At 49.4% G+C, this 24,739-nt stretch overlaps 1 long non-coding RNA gene across 1 annotated transcript in view; it reads right to left on the reverse strand.

The window, feature by feature from the left end:
• The window catches only part of LOC140425274 (uncharacterized), a 70,122-nt gene extending 45,868 nt beyond the window's left edge, over positions 1–24,254 (reverse strand). Inside the window, exons 1-2 of the long non-coding RNA XR_011947806.1 lie at positions 24,135–24,254; positions 22,502–22,668 (exon numbers count right to left, since the gene is read on the reverse strand). This is a non-coding gene — a long non-coding RNA (uncharacterized lncRNA). The remainder of the gene's footprint in view (positions 1–22,501; positions 22,669–24,134) is intronic.
• Between the last annotated feature and the right edge of the window lie 485 nt (positions 24,255–24,739).

A 24,739-nucleotide genomic window follows, 5' to 3' on the forward strand; every position in this document is an offset into this window, starting at 1 on the left:
GAACCTACTCGCCTGTGAGTTGCAGCCTACTAACATTTATTTCTGTTCGTAAGTGCATAGAAGCCTCGGGTCAAAGGGTCAGAGGGGGTTTAAAGCCTTGTGATGTGTTTGGCTTTCTAAGAAGTAACAGCTGCTGCTGTCAACACTTCTGTCTGAGGCAGCAAGTGTAAGGAGCTGGTAGCTGAAAAAGCAGTGATTTTCACTGTTTCTGTCTGGACTGCTCTTTAGCTTCTAGGCAAGGATGACTGATGGTGGGGCATCTCTGATATGGGGGTCTGTGATGGAGGGTCTCCCATAAGAGAGTGTCTGACAAGGTGGTCTATGATATGGGGGTCTCTGATATGTGGGTTTCTGATATGGAGGTCTCTGATTGGGTGGTTTCTGATGAGGGGATCTATGAGGTGGGATTCTATGACCCCCCGCCGGGTCGGAGAATCGCCGGAGGGCGGCGTGAATCCTGCCCCGCCGCTCCTACGCTGGCTGCCGAATTCTCCGGCGCCGGGTTTTTGGTAGGGGCGGGCTTCACGTCGCGCCAGTCAGGGGCCATTGGCAGTGCCCCCCCCCGGCGATTCTCCAGGCCCCGATGGGCCGAGCGTCCGCCCGTTTTCAGCCTGTCCCGCCGGCGTGAAATACCGGCGGGTCCTGGCTCTGAGGGTGGTTAGCGGGGTCCTCGGGGGGGCGCGGGGGGATCCTGCCCCGGGGGGGTCCCCATGGTGGCCTGGCCCATGATCGGGGCCCACCGATCTGCGGGTGGGCCTGTGCCATGGGGAAGCTTTTTCCCTCCATGCCGGCCATGGCGGAGCTTTACAGAGGCCGGCGCTGAGAAGAAACCCCCTGCGAACGCGCAGGGATGACACCAGCAGTTCTGCGCATGCACCAGAACACGCTGGCGCTCCCGCGCATGCACCAACTCGCGCTGGCCGGCTGAGGCCCTTCAGCGCCGGTTGGCGTGGCGCCAACCACTCCAGCGCCGGCCTAGCCCCCGGATGTGCGGAGGATTCCGCAACTTCCGGGCAGCCCGACGCCGGAGTGGTTCACGCCACTCTTTGGCGTCGGTACGGCCCGCCCGCCGGTTGGGGGAGAATCTCGGCCATGTTGTGGCGGTCTATGATATGGGTCTCTGGTGCGGTGTCTCCGAGATGGGAGTCATTGATATGTAGGCCTCTGATGTGGGGGTCTACAATATGGGGATCTCTGATATATGGGTCTCAAATATGGGGGTCTCTGGTGGGGGGGGTCTCTGATATGGGGGTCTATGATGTGGGGGTCTATGATACGGGGGTGTCTGACAAGGCGGTCTATGATATGGCGGTCTCTGATATGTGGGTCTCTGATATGGGCATCTCTCATATGGGGCCTCTGATATGGGGGTCTCTGATGAGGGGGTCTATGATGTGGGGTCTATGATATGGGGGTCTCTGGTAGGGTGCCTCCTACATGGGGGTCATTGATAATGGGGTCTCTTATGGGAGGATCTGATGTGGGGCTGGTGGGTGGGGTGGGCAGGATTTGTGTTGTGGGGCGGGAGGGTTATATGGAATTTGGAGGCACCAACATTAAACACTTACCCCCTGGACCTACCCCTATGGGGCTGTTTAGCAAAGGGCTAAATCGCTGGCTTTGAAAGCAGACCAAGGCAGGCCAGCAGCATGGTTCAATTCCCGTACCAGCCTCCCTGAACAGGCGCCGGAATGTGGCGACCAGGGGCTTTTCACAGTAACTTCATTTGAAGCCTACTTGTGACAATAAGCAATTTCATTTCAGGGCCCATCGCTCAGGGCCACACTTGAAAATACTTGTACCAATCCACACCCATGTGAATCCTGACAGAGAGGCCTGGAGCATCACAGGGGCATGGAATACTGGGCTTCCAGACTGTTAATTGGAAGCAAAAGGGTTCAAATGACCATTTGCATCCTCCTGCCAACCCAGGGCATGTAGCTCTCTGCCACCGCTGGCAAGGGACGGGAGCTTCGGAACGGGGTTGGCGCAGTTTTTTGCCTTGCGGTTGATTATTGGCTGGATCAGAACCCCATTATCAGTGGCAGCCGATGTAGAATCCGCCCCATCGTAACTTTCTATTTCCTGTACCTCCTGCTCAATACTGATCCTACTTCATCGAACTTATCACACATCCTGCTTCATGATCCAACTGGTCAGACCCTTCTTCTTGCCAACCTACCAACTTGCAGGCCCTCCTGCTCACTGACCCTCCGACTTACATCTGCTCCTGCTCTCTGACCCTCCGACTTGCGGGCTCTCCCACTCCCTGACATATGGTGGCCCAGAACAGGAATCAGGTAGTAAAGCACATGAAATTAGGTGAGGGAGTTGCTGCCAACTGCAGTTACATTGTAAGAAATGACGACAACTGGTAACCCCCATAAAGTAGCCCCTGACCCCATTAGTGTTTCCAGATTTGGTGGCTAGTAGGCAGCATGCAATTTACTTTAAACTTGCCATGTTGCCAAAGTGAATTGCTTGAATAGTGAATGATCTGAACTGAAGATGTGAGGTCTGCTGTGCAGCATTGGGCAATAGGATCAAATGCTGCAATCAACTTACATTTCAATTATACAGCCACAGGTTTGATGGAAGTTAACTTTATGTCCAGCATTTCCTTTCTGAAAAGGAGGAAAGTGATGTTTGGAAATAAAGCCAATTTGCACTAGACTCATGCTTTGCCAAGAACCACACAGACACCAAGATTATGTCTGGTATATATTAAACCTTTATTACGCTACTAGACAAACTGACTGCAGGGCTGCAGGCATTGAGACTTGAGTCAGTGAGGAGTGGGAGTAGATATCAACCACAGCACATTCAGTCTCCATCTGACCAAAGAGAATATAATTAAAATGTGTATCTTGGGTATATAATACACCACACAGACTTCACAAAATGGACTCAGCAGGACTTCCCACATGTGGAGGAGCTGTAGGCAGGAAGGTACTCAATTAGAATATTTTTGGATACCATCCAATGTGAAACCTTTCTGGAGAATGATACTGACTAACATCCACCAGATCCTTCTAATGTCCAGGATTCAGGAAGCTGTTCTATTGGATTTAAGTGAACTTTCGATGTAAGTATAAGAAAACTTCTATTTGTGGATCTTTTACCCAATGTCATGGGAAAGAGATTGGCAGGTAGCTTGCCACTGTAAAATGGAAAATGTATAACTCTTCAGTTCCGTTGAATCAGCTGTGGCAAGGGCTTAATTAAAATGGGATACCTCGGTACTTTAGTAAGTACATAATTTCTGCATGACTAATACACTCATTCTGATATATTCTTAACAGCTGCCTAACAGGACGGGTGATGTGAAATTTTACTTGTGCCTGCCATTTTATACAGATTAATACACCACTTTCCTCAAAACTTTTAATTTGAATACATGTGGGCAGGCATTTGAGCAGCATGATGGTCTGAGTTTCAAGTACAGCTGAGGCACTCAATGTGCTTCACTCACTTCATCAGGCTGTCTACATGTTCAATTTTCATTTCTGGCAGGAGTGCATTGGTTTGGGAGTTGGGGGAAGGACAGAAAGCTGGACATACCAGCACCTGTAATTAAGTTGACCAACATTGATTCAAATTGTGTCGGAACCCACTGTTATGCTGCAGTCAATGCATTAAGGTAAGTGCAAAGTTGTGCTTATTGCACATCTCAGGGAGTGTAAATTGGGATGCCATTAGACATCTTTACGAAGTTATGGAACTCAGTGCGAGATAAATTTGTGTAATAGTTGACAGGAATCAACTGACCGTTGCAAAAATTCATAGTATTGACAAAATGCTCTATAGTACCAATGAACAATGATAATTACAGAGAAGATTGGCTGAGTAAAATTATATACCCGACATTCAGGTTCAACCAGGTCAAGAATTTAAGGTCAAATAATTTAGACACGAGAAAGTCTCCAATGTGGTCAAGGTGGAGGGTTAAGCTGCAAGCCTAGTTTAGCCCATGTTTAGCACAATGCGGCATCCTGATAAAGGAGTTGATCTCCCTAGGGATGGCCCAAAGGATTGTTACGGGTCTGATTGTCGATTGAATTGTCTACCAGCACTCAGTAAAGTGGTTGCACAAAATTTGATGAGTAGCACTTCACTTAACAACCTCTCCTAACAGCGACAGGCTAAACAGGAGTGAACAAGTCGTAGCTGGTAATTTTGGGCAGTACTTAAAGCCATTTGCCTGGCTCTCAATTTTCACTTGCTGATTGAGATAGACTTACCGTATGACGTCTGATGAAGACTCTGGCTTTTGAGACATATTGGGAAACTTTCTGGGGCACTTTATCAAGACCCTACTTAACACTCTATCAACATTTTCCCTCGATAGATTTCACAAGGAGTTGTTGTGCGATTCTATCTTATTGAACACCTGATAAGAGTCATCTGCAGAAAGGGGGTGCTTAGCTATAGGCAGCTTGTTAGGGATTCCCCTTACTCTGCAGGAGGTATTGGTGAAGGCAAGAAGACCTGGCAAAGCAGCATCAGCTCCTACTGGAGAGTAGGACAGGAGAGAGAGGAGGCTCTTTGGCAGGTTGACCCACCCACTCAGGGTCTTCAGAAATCAGTACTCATACTTCCAAGTGACACAAGATCCCAGAGCATGAGGAAACCACATTTTACCAGGATCTGTGGCCTGCTGGAACAAAGGATGTCCTAGCATAGCCACTCTTGCATTTGTGAAAGTCATGGTCACTGTAGTACGTAATCCTTATGCTATTGGAGCCTTTCAGGATGCCATAGGGGACATCAGTCCTCTGTGCACTTCTACACAGATCGCTGCAGCTCTGACGAATGAGTATATGTAATTTTCTATTGCCCGAGAAGACCTGAGACAGAAAGCTCTAGGATTGCCTGATTTCCCAGGGTCCAGGCAGCCACTGACTACATTCTCGTGTCTAAATGCAAACCCCTCAGTTAAACTTGGGCAATGTTCAAGAACAGGAAGGGATTCCATTCCTTCAATGTTCAGCTTGTGTGTGACCATCGACAGTGCATCCTGTGGGTGAATGCATGCCATTCGTTGAACTGCCACAGTGTGTTTATAATGAGACAGTCATCTGTCCCACAGTGCAATGCGCTTGGCTGGTTACTCGATGACAAGAAATAATCTCTGAGAGCACGATTCACATCTGGGGGCTTCTCACACTCATCACCAGCTGAACACTCATACAATGAAATTCTCTTTGCATCGGGAATATCATTGTACGGATCAGTGGGGTCAGGTCCTCAAGCGGAGGTTTAGGTGCCTTCTTCGATCAGGAGGGAGTCTGTAGTGCCCTGCCAAGAAGCTCTCCAGATTCGTCCTGACTTCCGACATACCCCATTACCTGGCAATTGTGAGAGACCAGCCTTGTTTGTCTGCGAGGGTTTCCTCCGGGTGCCCCGGTTTCCACCCATAAGCCCCAAATAACATGTTGTTGGGTAATTTGGACATTCTGAATTCTCCCTCAGTGTACCCAAACAGGTGCCAGAATGTGGTGACTAGGGGCTTTTCACAGTAACTTCATTGCAGTGTTAATGTAAGCCTGCTTGTGACGATAAAGATTATTATTATTATTATTATTAATAACCAACAGCATTTACATCAGAGGATCAAGCTCAGGAGCTCAGGATCCACGCATGGAAGGAGGAAATTAACAGGGAAGATGAAGAGGGGGACCAAGGGAAGCACCAGAGTGTTCCATGTAGACAGGCTGCATGCGGGAGGGACATTTGCCACCATTTAATTGAAAAGTGTTTTTGAGAGACATCCTCTGTCATCAGACCTTGGAGAATCGTACACCCATTTTGTACCTTCCACGACTTATGGTGCATCAGGCAGTCCTTCATTCGTGCTCAATCCTTTCAACCATGAAGATTACAAAAAGAGGCCACCCATTCCACCATGGCAAATTTGCTGCCAGAAAGAAAAAGGAACAACACCCCCAATATTAGGACATTTTATGTGGAACCAGGAGCATTGGGAGTTATTAGCCTTACTGTATTATACTGTAGGTTACAGATCGTTTCTACTCAACCCCCATTCGGAATTGTCCTCTCAGTGCTGTGTCAACCTGCTGGCCACTCAGCTGGCTGATGTCCACCCCTTCACAACCAAACTGCCAGCCCATCAGCAACATCCAAATGTGATCCAAACCTAAAGATAGTCTGTGAAAATCTTAAATGCTGCTACTGGCTGCACTCTATTTGAGGTAGCATCATATGTTGCAAATAAGTTTATTTGTCAGATTTTCTCCATAAGTAGATTTTTACAACACATTTGAAAGCTATTCAATCCATTAGGATTTTACTGATTCTCTGAAACTATCCCTATCCCTTTCCCCTTTTCCTATGTAGTTTTAAATTGTTCCTATTTAAATATTTTATTTCAAACAACCATTATGGACTTTACTTCGACCATTATTCCTGGCAGAGCATTTCATGTCCTAGTAACCCACTGAATAAAAAAATCTGAACTTCTCTTTTTGTTCCTTTGGTGATGATGTCAAGTTTATGCCCTTGAGTTACTCAGTCACTGACTAATGGAAATAATTTTTCCTTATTTACTTTATCAAGATCCTTCATAAATCCATCTCTATCAGATTTCTTTGTAGTCTTTTCTCGTGAAAAACGCTTCAATTTAACTTGTCTTTTCTCATCAGTGGTGTCTGAAGTGGGGCACAACTAAACAGGCTTAAACCAGACAGTGTGTGACTTAAGCAAGGGGGCCTTGCTGTGGAGATCCATCATCAACCTTACCAGTTGTATATAGAATTTGCAGTGGCTTTTCTATCTTCATTAAGTGGAAGTTGCTTTCCTTTGACGTTTAAGAGTCATGGGAGGGGCGATTTTTCACTCCTGTTTTTGGGGGTGGAAACAGTGGAGGGGGGGGGAGGGAGAATCGAGCAGGCTCGAAAACTTATATCGGGTGCTCTTTCCAAGAGCCGGTGCAGACTCGATGGGCCAAATGGCCTCCTTTTGCACTGTAGGGATTCTATGATTCTATTTCAAAATGGTGTTTATGACAAGGGGATTACCCGATCCATTGTCCCCACCTTCCACCAATGATGTAACGCAAATCCCGACTTTAAAAGTCGGGATCCCCATTTGCATCCATTTAAACATATGTATCAGGACATTATGGCTGATTGTCCCCCCCCACTAAATTGTCTATTTGCACCGATGTGAGTCATGACATGTCCCCCATGACATGCACTTCGCAAGCAGGACCCGCCAGAGTGGTACACTGGAGTTCAACCCCCAGGCGGAAGTGGGCCATGCCTGGGCACAACCAGGAGCAATTCCAGGGGACAGTGCGGTGGAGGTTGGGAGGCGGGGGCGTTGTTCCTTGCACGAGGAGCCGGGGGGTTTCAGTGGGGGGGGTGAGTGGGTGGAGGGAGGTTCCGTGTTGGGGGGATGAGAATTCTGTCTTGGGGAGAGGAGGGTTTTCCTTTGTGGGGGGATGGGAGTTTGGTGGTGGTTGGGAGTGGGGTGGGGGGCATTTTGTGGTGGGCGACGGGAAGTTCCATGGTTGTTGGGACGGGGGGGCAGTTCTGTGGTGGGCAAGGGGTAGGAGTTCCATTTTTACTTTTTTTAAATCAGCGTCCCCTTTGAATACGGCACCCCAATCTTTTAATAATTGTGCCCGCCCCGTCCCGCCAGCATGACATTGTGGAACCCGTCCCGTCCCTTCACCTTTTTCTGACAAAGTGTTTAAAAATATGACGTAAAACGCCGGCAGCGCAGCCGGCAGTCAAACCTCCAAATTTCCTGTCCGAGGTGACACTTTGCCAAAAAATGGCAAATTTCCACCCAAATCATTTGTGACACAAAAGGAGGCCATTCGGCAAATTGAGTCCATGGTAGCTCACCACATTCAATTCAGTCAGTCTCACCTTCCTACACCTGCCTTGCAAGTTTACTTCCTTCAAGTGCCCATCCAATTTCATTTTGAAATCATTGCTGTTTCACCACCCTCATGGGCAGTGAGTTCCAGGTCACTACCACTTGAAGTCAGTGTCATTTAGTCCTCATACAATCAGCTAATGGGAAGAGTTTTTCCTTGTTTACCTTGTTATGGGCCAGGGTGTGGAGAACCCCAAAGTGTATCATGGAATTCATCTGACCCACAACTTTTAATAGATTGTGGTATGGGGAGCACACGGCCCACTCTACAGGTGTGGTACAGCAGAAATGGAAAAGTATTTTTTAAAGCCAAACAATGTTTATTCTATTAACTCAAGTTAACCTTTTTAAAACATACAGTGAACATCTTAGCAAACATCAATTCAAATACAATCCCCAAAGAATACAACACTAAGTCACCCTTAATAAATTCCCAAACAACATTCAGAAGACAAAAGACCCTCTTGACACAAAGATCAGGTTTAAATTCACTATTGAGAACAGTTACCACGTTGAAATCAGCAAATGAACATTCATAAGCTTGCAGAGATTCACACATATCCTGCTGTGATTTGAGCTTCTCCAAAACTAAAATGAAACCAAACCCAGCCTGCAGCTAAAAGCCTAAAGAGAAAGTAAAAAGCTGACAGACAGCCCAGCTCCACCCACTCTCTGACATCACTGCGGTAATAAACACCCATTTCTTAAAGGTACTCTCGCTGCAGATATTTATACACACATCCATTTATAAGCACCCATTTCTTAAAGGTACTCTCACATGACAAACTTTTTTAAGCCTGTCATAGTCTTGTAAACTTTATCAAATGTCCACTCAATCTCCATTGCTCCAAAGAGAACAACTCATCCTTTTGAATCACTGAACTGTAAACTAAGCCCCTCATCCTGGATTGCATCCAGAATTGGACAACTAAAACTTGTAGGAAAATTCTAACTGGAATATCACTAGGGTGATGTCCAGTCACGGCATGTCATATTCCTAGCTTTCAATATACAAACTTAATTCAATGTGGACTTTTTGAAATTGACATTTCCATTAAAAACTAGGCAATGTGCTGCAAAGCTGGCCACTGAAGGTCAGATGACCTGCCCTTTGTATTTAACGGAGTCTGTAACAGAGTCCAAAGGGCATCCCTGACAGAAAAGGCACTAACTACACGTATCCTGAGACCATTAAAGGGCATTTCTGAATTGCATGCGTCTTTTTTTTAGAACGTGATTGTCTTAACTCACTCTGGGGAATGCCTTCAAACAATAAACCAGCAATTCTCCTCCTGATTGTAGGACACTGTGCTGCAGCTTCTAGTGCATCTGTCCTGCTGTTGGGACAGCATATACCCAGGGATGGTGATGATGGTCTCAAGAACATTGGGTTGGATTGTCATGGCGTCAGGGAGACTCTGTGAAGGAGTGAAAATGGTAGCCAGAACCTGATCGCATTCAAGTATTCTGATTTTCAGTAGAACCTTTTTAAGGGTGCGAGTTAGTTTGGGCCATGAGCCTGCAGCCAATATTCTCAACCTGGATGGCTCCATTCTTGGGATGGGTATGTCCTAGTCTTCGTCAATTTTCAGTGTTGGCCCAGCTTTTCAAGGGGTTGTGGTTCGCAACACATGAGAGATGAAAGATAAGTTCACAAGGTCCTCCTAATGCCCTCCATGCCAAGGTATGCCAGCCATCATCTATGGCCCCTCATGCCAAACCATGGCACTTTGATGCTGATTACCCATTAGACTGTTGAAACAGCTTAGCCTCAGGGAAAGGATTGCTTCACCGACAGTCCTGACTCTCTGTTTCCTTCTATCAATTGCACAATGTTTATTTCTAAAAAATAAAGAACTTCCAAGTGCTTGCTGTTTCAGCTATAGATACCTCAAAGGGTCTCCATGATTAGCACATTTCTTGGTCCGTAGTAAAATGATTTTTTTCTTAGAAAGTAGAAAGTTATCATTGACTAACTTTTTTCAAATTATTTTCTTTGCACATCCTATTGTGACTAGGGTCCAATGATCTATACAATGTCTACAGGGTGAAAAGGCATGGAAGCGCCATGGCTTCGCATGGGAGGCTTGAAGGTCCATGGGGGAGGTTGCAGGTATTCCATGGCCAGGGAATTGGGAGCATTCATAGAACAGATGGGGCAGTGGACTCATGGCGAAATAGGTGCTTCCAGAAAGTGAGTGGAATACTCTGCGATAGTCATCTCCCACCACGTTCCACATTACATGAATGTGAGGTTGGAGAAGGGTCATATCCAACGCCCCGCATGGAGGTTTGATGCAAATCTCTTGGCTGACGAGGTCTTCTGCCAGAAAACATCACAGGCCATTGGCGAGCACATCACCAAGAACCAGAACGGGGAAGTCTCACTTTCAACATTTTGTGAGGCACTGAAGCTGGTGATTAGGGAAGAGATTATAGCCCACAAGGCACGTAGAGTCAGGGATGAGAGGGTGGCTAGACAACAACTGATTGATGTAAAAATACCTGGAGGTCGACAGAAGATATTCTGAGGCTCCAACCATAGAGCTTCTGACGGAGAGGAAAAGGCTACAAATGGACTTTAATCTGCTATCCATCAGGAAGGCAGTGCACCAATTCCAGCAGGCAAGGGGGACCTTTTATGAACATTGGGACAAGGCTGGCCACCTGCTGGCTCACCAGCTCAGAAAGCAGGCAGCCACGAGGGAGATAGCATAGGTGAAAGATAGCAGAGGCAGACTGGTAGCTGAAACAAAAAAGGTCCACCAAGCCTTTGAGGCCTTCTACCGGGGACAATACAAGACCCCGATGGGCACTCGGAGATGAAACAGTTTCTCAATGGACTGGACATGCCAGTCGTGGGGATGATAGGCAGGGGGAGCTGGGACTGGGAGAGGTCATGGAGAGCATCAGTTCCATGCAGGCGGGGAAGGCGCCGGGACCCGATGGGTTCCTGGTGGTCCTCTAGAAAAAATCGCACAAGCCCTGGCCCCTCACCTCTGGGAGATGTTCGCAGATTTGCTAGCAAAGGTCACCCTGCCTGCTAACAGAAGCCACAAACGCGCTGATACCCAAGAAAGACAAAAACCCGACGGAATGCGGATCATACAGACCCATTTCGCTGCTCAACGTAGATGCGAAGGTACTTGTGAAAATCCTGGCCAAGGGACTGGAGAACTCGGTAGCAGAAGTAGTTGCAGATGACTAGACGGGCTTTGACAAGAGTAGACAGGGGCTTTCTCGGGCTACAAACTCAACCTGGGCAAGAGCGAGACATTCCCGGTGAACCCGAACAGGGGAGGGACAGAATTGGAGGGACTTCCATTCAAACTAGCCCAAAGCAAATTCCGCTACCTGGGGATTCAGATAGCCCATGATTGGACATGGATTCACAAATGGAATCTGACCAGTCTGGTGGAGGAATTAAAAAGGACCAACAGAGATCGGATGCACTCTCGCTTTCCCTAGCAGGGAGGATGCAGCCGGGTGGGCGGCACGGTGGCACAGTAGTTAGCACTGCTGCCTCACAGCTCCAGGGTTCCAGGTTCAATTCCAGCCTTGAGTGACTGTGCGGAGTCTGTACGTTCTGCCCGTATCTGCGTGGGTTTCCTCCGGGTGCTCCTGTTTCCTCCCACAGTCCAAAGATGTGCTGGTCAGGTGGAATGGCCAGGCTAAATTGCCCCTTAGTGTCCAAAAGGTTAAGTCAGGTTACTGGGTTACGGGGACAGGGTGGAGGCCTGGGCTTGGGGGAGGGTGCTATTTCCAAGGGCCGTTGCAGACTCGATGGGCCAAATGGTCTTCTTCTGCACTTTAAATTCTATGATTCTATGATCAAGATGAACGTACTGCCAACCTTCCTCTTCCTGTTTATCTTTTGCCTTTTTCCAAGGAACAGGCAAAATTATCATGGTGTTTGTATGTGGGGTGGGGGGGAATGAATCCACAAGACTACACCCCAGAGGAGAAGAAACATGGGAGGCAAGGCCCTTCCAAACTTGCAATATTACCACTGAGCAGCCACAGCCGAGAGGGTGAGAGGATGGGTAAGGGAACCGAGCACAGAATGGGTGATACTGGAGAAGTCCTCCTGTAAGGGAACGACCTCTGAGCCCTCGCTACAACACCTCTCCCATCCCCCCCCCCCCTCCCCCCCCCTTCCTGGAAAAATACACATCCAGCCCAGTGGTGGTAGCCATGCTAAAAACATGGAACCAGATGAGACAACACTTCGGCTTAACCGAGATGTCCGTGATGGCTCCCATCTGCGATAACCACAAATTCCCGCCAGCCATGCTGGACGCCGCTTTTAAGAAGTGGAGACAGGATGGGAGGATGCTAACTGTCAAGGACTTTTACATGGGGGACAGACTCGCAACCATAGGCGAGCTGACAGAAAGACCGGAGCTACCGAACCAACAAAGAGCTCCAACACTTACAAATCAAAAGCTTTCTCCGCAAGGAGACCACGAGGTACCGAGGGCACGAGAGACACGTTGCTGGAGGAACTGCTGGACGTGGACAGTATTGAGAAGGCAACTGTGGGGACATGTACGAAGGACTTTTAAACAGGGCGATGTGGTGAACGTATTGCTGCTGCAATTCACCACTGTATTGTACTGTATTGTGTTGATGCCCCTGTGGGCTCCGCCCCCTCGGGGGAGGTATATAAACCTGCAGCCTGTAGGCGGCACTCAGTACAGAGCAGTTGCAGGCAGGCACAGATCTAGCTGATTCAAACCACTGTTCACTTCTACTAATCGTCTCGTGTGAATTGATGGTCACATCAGGCGAGAACAACACTAGATGGAGCAAATGGGAGGACGAACTTGGGACGGAAGTAGGGTGAGGATTCCAGAGAATCCTGCTCGGTGGCGATCAGCAGCTCCACCCTCAGCTGCAGACTGACTGGCAGACCTGGCAGAATTTCTCCATCTGGAGAAGATCAAATACACCATCCGAGGTTCGGACAATGGCTTCCACAAAGCATGGGGGCAATCATAAATTCAATTAATTTAAATTCCATCAGCTACTGTGATGGGATTTGAACCCTTGGCCTCAACCTGGGCCTGCTAGATTATAGATCCGGTGACATTACCACTCAGCCACTGAAGCAGTAGTTGTCGTTTACCCTGTCTGGAACACAAGTTGCTGGTTATAGTCTATAGTCCAGGAACAATTCCAGGTCTGTGGCCATTGTTTTCAAGTTCCTAAAGTTGGATGGAGCATAATGTTATATGTTTTATATTTACATCAGAGGCTGCTGGATACTGTTACCGTGTGTTATGTTAAAACCCCAACTTTTTAAGGATCCAGCTATTTGATTAGTTTGCTTTCTGTAGTCTCCTGGTGAAGTGAGTTAGATTATGGCCAGGATTTGCCGGTCGTTGTGATTCACTTTCCCTGCCGGCATGCCCATGGGGTTCCTGGCGGCGTTGGTTGATTCCAATGAGAAATCCCATTGACAAGTGGGGGGAAGATAGAATCGCGCCGCGAGCCTATGGCGCGCTGCTAAGAAAAACATGGGATGGGATTCTCCGTCCAGCGTCTCCAGAATCGTGGAACGCCTTCATCCTGGCACGCCCGACTGTTCCCCACACATTCGAAGCGCACACCATGTGAGGGGTTGGATCTTGGGCGACAAGGGTTGTCCGCTGCAATCGTGGCTGATGACACCTATCTGGAAGCCAAAACCAATGCGGAGACCCGCCACAATGACGCCTATGCCGCGACCAGGGCCGTGATCGAGTGGTGCATCGGCATCCTGAAGATGTGGTTCAGGTGCCTGGACCGCTTTGGAGGTACCCTCAAATTTGGCACTAGGAGAGGCTCCCACATCGTGGTGGCCTGCTGTGTTCTCCACAACATTGTCAACAGAAGGGCAATGTGCTGGATGAGGGAACGAATGCCAGGCCTCGTCCAACGAGGACGATGCGGAGGAAGGCCAAGATGGGCAGGGCATGTAGCCCGGGCAACCACAGGAGGCAGCATAACACAGGGACGCCACTCACAGGGTGCTGTAATCGCCTCCAGGTTCACTGACTAGGGGGCCTGACGCACAGACATCCTGTCTACCCTCCCTGCAGCACCTTTCCCCCCCCTCCGCACCAGCACCCCCCTCCATGATCCCTACCTGTCTCACTGCAGGGTGTGGGCACTGGGTTGGCAGTATCGGCGGGTCTGGTCCATGGGATGGAAGGTGATGATGATCCGCTCTGTGATGTGCTCCACAACGTCTGACTGGTTCCCATGGTGGCACTTTCCCTGTCCACCTGGATGATCTCTGCAGGCGAGCTGGCCATTCCATCACACGGTCCCACGAACCCTTGGGGTGGTGGACGTAGGGACGGGGTCTGGGGTCGGTGGGGTGGGGGGTGGGTGGAGAGGGAGGGTACCGGGGCGATGTGCAGTGGCTGACCTGGGGGCCCTGGCCCATGCTCATCTCCAACGGTCACCCAACCCACCCCCCCCCCCCCCACCCCCCCAATGCCCCCTCTGCAGCCCATCCAGTTCGTCCTTCACACCCTTCTGACAGAGCACCGAGGCAGATTGGAACGTTTGGGAGCAGGTGTTTATTGTGAACAAGTGAACATGTTTCTGTAGGTTTGTGCCCTAGCCCCTTTCATTGTCCTATGTGCTACATCCGTGCCTAACCTTCTGGCCTTGCAGGCCCTAACACTCTGTTTCGGTGGTTCCCCAGGTGGTACATCAGGGGTGGAGACGGCCTGCTGCGATTCCCACCCTGTGACCTGGGTCCTCCTTGGCGGCCGTCCTCTGGAGCGACTGGACCTGGAAGGACCTGTCAGTCCATCATGTGCCCTAGGTGCCTAGGTGCCACCGTGTTCTGCCCGCTGCCCATCGGATGCACCAGGGACAGGAGGGAGGGTGGGGGGGAGGGTGCGTGTCCAAGGTGATGCGGTGTTCTGGCACCTCCCCTGCGGGAGTCACCGGCACGGATCCCATCACCTCCTCCTCCCGCGGAGTGCTAGATGTCCCCGGGCTACTCCTTGGGACGGGGGTTGCGGCTGGAACGAGCTCCGTGATCTCCCCCAGCACCTGGCGCTGCCTGTCCTGGAGGCCCGCCCTCGACTCGACCAGGGTCTCAATGCTCATGACTATGGAGCACAGGGACTGGGCCACTTCCCTCTGCGACTGCGCGAGGGTCCTCTGTGACTGGCTCAGGTCAGCCAACGCCCGGGTAATGCTATCAACACCTGCAACCATGACCTGTTGTCACTGGGTCAAGCTCTTGAGCGCCGTTGCAATGTCCAGGTGGCTCTGGTGTATGGCTGCCTGTGACATGGCTGCCCTGTCATGTGTCTTGGCCACCGCACCGAATGTTCCAGGCCTTGGACATCTTGACCCATGGCTGTGATCCTCATCCCCAAGGCATCCACCACGATGCCACTCATTCAATATTGACCTGGGTAGCACGCAGGGTCAACACCACCTCCTGCCCCTGCCGGTGGTTGGACTCCTCCAACTGCACCTGCAGGGGCTGGATAGTTGCTGCCACCCCCTCATGTCGTCCCTGTCACTGTGTCTGCATATCGAACATCGATGGAACTGTCCCTTCCAGAAACCCAGGTGAGTGCAATGAGTCAACCACTCCACATATTGACATTTTTAAAGTTTGCATTAAATAAAGTGTAATTACAAAGGTCTTAACCATGGCACATATCAAAAATATCATATTTTCACTGTTAAGTTCACATTTTAATTGATTTCTCATGGTGAACTATACATTATTTTTCAATTTTCTCCCTTCCGTCCTGAAAACATTGGGTAGATTTTCCCAGCATTGTCAAGTGCAATAGGCATGCATTCTTCCCTGACAGGTTTCCCTCCCTTCACTACATCTATGTATACAGAGCAGTTGATGTCACCATGTTCCTGTATTGCAGGGAGAACTAGACTGTGTATCAGCGACACATGAGAAAAATTCCATCAGCTCTCCCGCCACATCATTCAGATCCAATGGGAGGACCATAAAACAATCCTTCATGAAGCCAGGTCCACAAACACTCAGGCAAAACTCTAGCAAAATCAATTTTGCTGGACTGAACACCTGACCTGAATGGCAGAAAACCAACCAGCTCCTGTTCTCTCCATTCTCAAATAGCCAACGTTCTTGGGGAGGACAAATTTATACCCTGTGGCTCTCCATGAGGTATGGTGGCATTGACCTTAGCGACTTGGAGGGGCTTTCCACCAATTGTTCAGAATGGTGATAATATGTGCATCAAGCTGTGTCACACAATGAGTCCCAACACCTCAATATTGAGGCAGAGCTGGGGCAGCACGTGGCGCAGTGGTTAGCACTGGGACTGCGGCACTGAGGACCCAGGTTCAAATCCTAGCCCTGGGTCACTGTCCGTGTGGAGTTTGCACATTCTCCCCGTGTCTGGGTGGGTTTCACCCCCACAACCCAAAGATGTTCAGGTTAGGTGGATTGACCGCGCTAAATTGTTCCTTGATTGGAAACAAAATAATTGGGTGCTCCAAATTTTTTTTTTAAATAATGAGACAGAGTAGCAGCAGAGACAGAAAGGAAGCATGGCCAGGATTCTCCGAACCCACGCCAGGTCAGAGAATCGGCGGGGGGGGGGGGGTCACAAGAGTCACGCCACGCTGCTCCGACGCCGGGTTGCCGATTCTCCGGTCGCCGCAGTGCCGGTCGGGGGCCGTTGAAAATTCTCCCCGCTCGACGGGCCGAGTGCCCGCCGAGTTCCGCCGAGTCCCGTCGGCGTGGTTAATATATGATCCTACCCGGCGGGACCGCGCCGTTCTGGCTGCATGGGCTGTCCTGGTGGGGGCGAGGGGGGGGGTGAGACGACTCCGGGGGATGCCTCCATGGTGGCCAGGCCCGTGATCGGGGTCTACTCATTCCGGGGGGGAGGCCTATGTTCCTCTGTGCCGGGCACCTGCAGGGCTCCGCCATGTTGCCCGGGGGCCGGCACGGAGACGGCCGTGGCACGCCGCATCGGCCATGTAGGGCCGGCTTTTGGCGCTGGAGCAGCGCACAACACTCCGGTGCCATTTTAGCCCCCGAGGAAGGGGAGAATGACTGGGCCTGGAGGCCTGTTGACGCCGGCATCGCTCGCGCCAGTTTTGACACCGGCGCCAACACTTGGCCGGGATTTCGGAGAATCCCGGGCCATATCTTGCACTCCAAACCCTACTACCTCGTGAGACATCCTGCTCTCTGTGCCAAAGATCTGTGGGTCGAGAATCAACACGTTCAGTCATGTGGAGACCGATGGTAGAAACCCACGGGACTGAATAGACTTTCAATCAAGGGACAGCCAATGACATCCATGCAATGTAATGTGTCCAGGAAGACTAATATAAAAGTTACATCCATCAATTCATGGATAGGGGATGGAATTCTCCCAAGTTCGCCCAACAGGTTCTATAGTCGGCTTGTGGGGGATGGGTGAAGACTATAATGGAGACCCAACAATCGGTTTTACGCTGGCGTGGATTTACGGCAGGATCTTCTGCCGGTGAGTCAGAAAACCCACCAGAGACCGGCGTTTGCGCCAGATTCTCTGTGATGCTGGCGGGAAAACACACCGGTGTGAAACACGCCCATTACAATGTGGCGTGCAGACTTCAGGACACTCCTGAACAATGCCTGGGTTGCCTCCAGAGTTCAGACTGGGGCCCGCTGGCAATCCTGGACCTCAGAACAGCACAGCCGTGGGTCAAGGTTGCATCTGCAGGTGGACCTTCCAGATTATGTGTCCTGGAGTGGTTCCTTCTCCCAGCCTCAGAATGCTCCTGGAGATCCAGCTTCCTTTTCAGGAGGTTCATCTTCTTTCTTCAATAATGGGTCAGTGATGTTGGGGCCTTTTTAATATGGTACCCAGATACAACGGCGGACTATGTGCCATCCAGGCCTGTCCGGCCTCTGAATATGGCATGAAACACACGGGTGCATGGATCCTGAAGACTTGCCATGTTTTCCCGCCAGCCTCTGTAGCAGAAAACACTCCACACTCCCACCTCTGCGATGCCAATTAGGGCGCGATTCTAAGTCAGGTAGTGAGAGAGAACTGCGCGTGCTCCCTGGTGCTCAGCCCAGAGAGGCCGCAAAGCTATTCATTGTTAATTGGTCCACTTAACAAGGCCCCATAGGCTTCTCGCTGCAAATGAAGGCTCGGCATCTGATTCACCGACACCATGGTCGCCAGCCCCCCGCTAACAAGGTTGAACAGCTCTTGCACAACCAACCCCAGCCAGCTTGCAACAATGGCACCCTGGAAACCGGCCCCAAGATTCAGGCATGCAGATCTGGCTAGGCTTCTAGACACAATGGAGACCAGGAGGGATGTCCTATTCCTCCGAGGGTCCTGGAGGGTCAGCCATAGGGCAGCCGGTGCTCTTTGGGACGAGCTGGCGGCGGCTGTGAGTTCCGGGGGTTTGGCCAGGAGGACTGGCCTCCATTGCTGTTAAAAGGTCAAAGTCTACACTGGGCGGCATGTGTGAGTTGACACCAATGTCGTCTCCCCCCCCCCCCCCCCCCACCCACCACCACCACTGAGACCTTTCCGTCCCCACGCGAGCATCCATCTACACCCCTCTCCTTTCAAACCCCACCAACCCTTCCTTCCTACACCCCTCCCACCACTGTGTAACCGTGCGTGTGGCTAATGTTGCCCTCAGGAACAGCTCTCCCACAACCGTCAGGAGAGGGCCCAGGTTGGCAGTGGGGTGCCGGACATATGACTCCTCACTCCTTCGAGGAGCGGGCCCTGGAGGTGACTGGGGTGGCCGAGGACAGAGTGGTCACCAACATGGAGGCTGGCGGATGCCACAGAGGTGAGGAACCACCGGGCTCCATCCGGACGAACTGTCAAAACTTAGTTGTTATTGCCTTACTGACTGACCCATCCCTCCCACTGACCACATGTCCATTCTCCCGCAGGTCCTCCAGCCGATGGCGATGGCCCATCCCAATGGCAGGCTCTCCAGCCTCCCAGGAGACCATGTCAGAGGGGAGCTCCGTGGAAGACACGAGCGAGACATCACAACTTTCCACCCTCCACCAATGCAGACACACATACCTCAGTGGGCAACGTTAGCGGTCAGGCTTCTGGGGCACAATCTGGTGAGCACCACAAAGCTGCTGATGCACATCAGGGTGCGGGCAGGATCACCCAGGCGAGGCAGCAGTTGGAGATCAGCTGGATCCCAGCATCCAGCCTGATGCTGAGCCTGTGGTAGCGGTATTCCTGGAGCTGATGGAGACATTAGGGGCGGCCGGGACATTCAGAGGGAGATGGGGGTGACACTCCAGCATATCCATGGCTGATTGGAAGAGTCCAAGAGGCTATGGATGCAGGAGGTGTCACCGACAAATGCGTGGCACTGAGGTCAACACTGCTAGGGTGGCGACCGCAGTGGAGAGCCTGGTGCACATCGGCACCATTAGTGAAGGTGTCCAAGGCATCGTCCAGTCGGTGATGGCCACGGCTGAGGGTCTCGACAGAATGTCCGCCTCGCTGGGGGATGTGACCCAGTTCCAGGCTGACCTTGATGAGGTTCTGCGGGACATGTCCCGCTCTCAAATGGGAATGGCCAAGACGCTGCGATGTTTTTCCCAGTCGCAGGTGGGCAGTGCCGAGGTGATGCAGAGCATGCCCCAGTCACTGAGGAGCATTGCCAAGGGTTTCGACACGATGGTGCCGACCATGGGGAAGTGTCAGGCCTGGCAGAGCCAGATGACGCAGGGGCAACCAGGGCTCGAACCAGCTGCCCCTCCATCTCAAGGTGAACCCCAGGCCCTATGGGCCCCGAGCAGGAGGAAGGGGCGCTGAGGGTCAACCCAGACCCATCCCATGGAGTGGCGACGGTGGCCACCAGCTTCCCCAAGTTCACCCTCTTATGCGACCATGTTTCGTAGCCAACACCCGGATCAGGGCGGCACAGCCGTGTATGTGCCGCCAACAAGTGAGCCGGGGCCCTCTGGCCTCAGGGATCCAGAGGACACCCGCCAGGGGCATCGAAGGCCAGGGGACGAGGTAAGCAGCTGGCTGCCTCCACCTTTGATGTGCATTCTGGGGAAACACCTAGAGGTACAGTAGAGCTAGGAGGGCAAAGCACATCGAGGATCACTGAGGGCACCGGAGGAGGGATGAGGGGGTGTTGGGGGGAGGTAGGGGGTTAAGGGGTGTGAGGGGGAGAGGCAGCATCATAGGGAGAGTGGGGAATTGTTACACACGATAAAGACCCTTGTGTACAGCGATTGTGATGCCTCTGTCACTTTCTTTCGCAATGCGTGCTGACCTCCGGACACTTTGCCCATCTCTCCAGGCACCCCCCCCCCTTTCCCATGGCACTCACCCATCCTTTGGCGTTGGACATGTCCCCGGAGCTGTGTCCTATCCCCTGGGTGTTCGGATGTTGGCTGCTGCGTGTGTGGTGCTGCCTCCTGCAGCGTTCAAGCACAGTGTCCAAGCATCGCGGTCTAATTGGGATGCTAGATAATGACTCCCACCTGCTACATGGCCCGCCCACCCTCGGGGCTCCACTTGGGTTGTGTGAAGTGCTCACTTAACCACGATTGCCAATTCCCTATTAGCAATAGCATTCAGCCACAGGGCCACAGGCCTCAGCAGTGGGTGGGGTTTTGGGTGGTCGGTGAGACACATGGTTAGGGACAAGAGTTGCTTCCGGAATGGGCACACACGATCCAGGGGTTGACATGGTGGTGCTGTGCATGGTTGCCCCCAAGCACCCCATGGCGGTCCACCCCTGCGGACGGTCCCCCACCCCCAGCCGAGGGACCCCCACCTCCCACTGAGCATTGGGGTGGCAAGCCCAGTGCCCCCGACTTCTTTGCCTGTGAGCAAAGATGGCTGCTCACTTCCTCGGCTCTCAACAGAAGCCCTTCGGCCAGGTTCACGTTTTTCAAAAGGAGTTCTAATCGGCACCAGCGTGACCACTTGCTGGGGAGGCCGCTGAATGGTGGGAGGCCGTTGGATATGAGGTGGCTCCCGTTAATTGTATGGAAATAGGGCTTAAGTGGTGATAATTGGTTTATCGCCACAGTGCAGCGAGATCCCGATTTTGCCTAGGGGAGCGGTCCGGTTGCATCGCAAACTGTTTGGAGCCTGCCCCGGTTCTTGTTTTCGGCCTCTTTCGCTATTCACCGGCCTTGTTTCGCTCGAGCGAGAGCGCAAGGAGGCTGGAGAATCACAGCCTTCGTATCAAAATGGGAGAATTCCACCTATCTTTTCCCAGATACCAACAGCTCTCCAGCATTTGCCAGAGTAGCCATTTTGCTCCAGAAGTCTAGACAGAGAGTGTTTAGTAAACTTATTGGTCACAGAGTGAATCACAGCTGATTTGAATCTTGCACTTGGGTCATTGGTCAGGAGTGGATACTTTCACTCCATAAGCCAGCTGTACTGAAGCCGATTGTAATGTCATTCCCTGGCAACAATTAGATAGTGCATGATGAAGATTTTACCAGCGATCTGGCAGCCTATACGAATTAACGTGCACTGGATAATGTTTATATCTAATAGTTCATCTGGAGAACTGAACCAAAAGCTGACTTTGCAACTCTGGAATTATACCAACGGCAACATATATTAGCATTCTTAATGTAATGAAATGTCCCAAAGTACTTCACAGGAGCATTATAAAGTATGACACCAAGCCATATGAGATATTAAGCTCAGATTAGCAAAAAACGTGGTCAACGGTGTAGATTTTAAGGATCTTAAAGGGAGAAAGCGAGGTAAAGAGGCAGAGAGGGTTGGGAAGGAATTCCAGGGCTTGGGGCTGAGGCAACTAATGGCATAGCCCAAATGGTGCAGCGATTATAATTTGGAACGTACAGGAGGCCAGAATTAGAGGAGCATCGATATCCTGGAGCGTTGTGAGGACGAAGGAAATGATAGAGATTGGGAGGGCAAGGCCATGGAGGGATTTGAAAGCAAGTATGAGAAACCAACCCAAGTGTGCATGTGATGTACAGTCAGGAAAACATGGAGATCAGGGAAAATCATTTTTGTATTATATATTTTCATGTTAACTTTTAAAACATTGCATCTTTGATGTAATGTCATCAGAATTGCTATTCCGCGTGTGCACAGTTCTAGACCTATCGAGTGACTCACTCGTTTTGGTTTGAAAGTGGAACCTATTTACTGAATTTTAGTAGAACTTGCTTTCGTCAGCCTCATGCATTTTCTCTCTTTTTCAGACATACATCCCAACCTTTCAAGTACTTTCGAGTTGAAACTATGAAGTGCGGTTGAAAGAAGGAAAACATGCATTTATATAACAACTTTAACATAGAAAACCATGTCAGGAAACTTCACAGATGCGTCAGAAAATGCAGATACCAAGCCAAAGAATCAAAGATTAGCGGGGCATTGAGGGCAGATTTTAAGAAGGGTTCAAAGGAGGACAGAACCAGAAGGATAAGTATTGGGTGTATGTTTCAAACATTGCTTCTGGTGGAGAAGTTCGCCACGAGAAGTTTCTGAAAGAAATTTGGTTGCACACTCAGCATGATTTTCTGACCACTAATTTAAATCCTTGGAAAGTCATGCATAACTTGAGAAGAAATCCCAAAATGTACCCCTGATAAATGAGATTCACTGATGGAAAGTTGGTCACTTATCCTGATAGTGTGCTCTGAGTGACACATGTTCTGTTAGATGTTCATTTAGTGACAGTGTTGGAGTCTGTGACCTGTAGGATAATTCCTGGTGGCGAAGGCTTCAATGGGGAAATGACAAAAGGAATCTAGGATCCAAATGAAATAAAAATAAAATTAATTTAAAATACAATTTCTCTTGGTTCAGCTTGCAGCTGGTACCATTTTCCTGTAGTATCTGTATCATTAGTGTGAATGGCATTGGTCCTGACTTCAGGGAAGTTATTGACTCGGAAGACAGAAAGTATCTCATTAAGAAACAATTGATCAAAAGTCAAATTATGTGGTATCATATGAAGGATCCAGATTACTATTTCTTATGTGGAACAGTATCCGAGACAAAGCATATAGCAGAGTTGTAAGAAGCTCACGGTGTCATAATAATGACACCGTGAGCTTCACAAATGCATGCAAACATTTACTGCAAGTTATTGCAACAATGATCAACGCTTTGTGAGATCTCCTTAATTACCTTAAATACAGCCACAGGAAATGGCACACAGCTGTGAGGGAGCCTTGTCCCAGAGAAATCCTCACATTTTATCAGCATTTGTCATTTCAGGTTAAGCTTTCAGGATCCTTAGTCAAACTGTCCAGTGGGAGCAATAAACTGGCAATTAGGTATGACAAAGGATTAAACCAGAAACAATTAGTTATTAGCATAGTAAAAGAATAAAGACAAGTCCCCTCAAACCCCTCAGAAAACCATTGCTCATTGAACGTGCTGCCTGACCTAAACGGGAAAAATCCAAATATTTGCTGAAGATTTTGTCTGCCTTGCTGCCAAGACATTGTAATGTTTTATATCATGTATCACTAAAATTTACTGCCTCTAATTTCTGCAGTAATTTGATTGCTTCGATCGCTTGGTGAGACACAGCCATTATTATTTGCCTTTATTACTCATCCTTTAATTCTTCACTGTCTTCAGAGGGAATTGTTTCACATATAAAAAATCTCCTATAAGTGCCATTTAACCAGTCCCAAGATTTTTCAAATAGGTCTTTGTCCTATCAATTTCTGTGGCTTGTTGGGCATTAAATCTTCCTTCATTTAAAAGGAGTGAACTTTTAAACTTCATATTCATCTTCATTGTCATAACTGAAGCATACATTCATGGCATTCCCGATCTATATGCCAAATAGAAGGTAAATTTGCTTTTGTTTGCTCTTTCTTTCTTTCAATTAAATAATCAGAATTTATAAACATGGAAATAATTCAATTCTTAAAGAAACACATTTATTTATTGGAGGAAGGCAATAATTTTTCAAGTGCATTGCAATATTGTTCTCTTCCTGTCTATTAACCTCATATTTCTCTCTTGCATTCCTCTTCATTTCTTTTCGAATTTTCCCAGCTTTTCCCCTTGCATGGTTTACCAAATCCCTAATTTTATCCCTGCCCTTCTCCATCTGTTTTTTTCCTTTTCCCTGCAATTCATCTCTGCCTCTTTCTTCATTCTTTACACTTTCTGTATTCCATCTTTCAACTATTGCTCTTCTTTGCTTTGCCTCCCCCCACCACATCTATGAAATAATTCATTGCAGTTCCTTACCATCACTTGCAGATGTTTACATTATAGAATCCTTGAGTCATCGGTGACCAGGGTCACCCAAGACAGGAAACAACGAAGACAGCACTGCAATTTAACAAAAATATTAATTTGAACTCTTCCGACAAGCGTGGCTCTTGATGATAAAGTCACACATCAAGCTTGAACAGAATTCACTGTTCTCTTCTTTCGCAATTGGGCCTCTCAATATCTTGTCATACACAGGCCCTTCAATCACTTGAATGTAATAAGGCTATAATCATCATTGACACTATAATGATTAAAATGAATAAAACCCATTAAGAAAAGTCATGTTGAGTTATTAAAAGTTTCGCTCTGTGTGATATGTAATCTTTCATACCATTTTTACGATGAAACCTGTGACCATTAATTCACTAAAGATCATTAATTTACTGCTCAGTAGATGCTACTCTTCCCTTTATCCTAACAGCTTACCATTGATTTTAGATATTATATCTGTGGAGTGATGTACCTCGAAGAAAGATCTGAATGCCACTGTAAATTTGGCCCTGACACAGTGATCAAAGTTTTGCGGTCTGGCCTGAGGGGGCTGGGAAAAGTTCTTTTTGAACCTCTTGGTTTTTCCT

Source organism: Scyliorhinus torazame, chromosome 6 (assembly GCF_047496885.1).
Source record: "Scyliorhinus torazame isolate Kashiwa2021f chromosome 6, sScyTor2.1, whole genome shotgun sequence".
Classification (NCBI taxonomy): domain Eukaryota; kingdom Metazoa; phylum Chordata; class Chondrichthyes; order Carcharhiniformes; family Scyliorhinidae; genus Scyliorhinus; species Scyliorhinus torazame.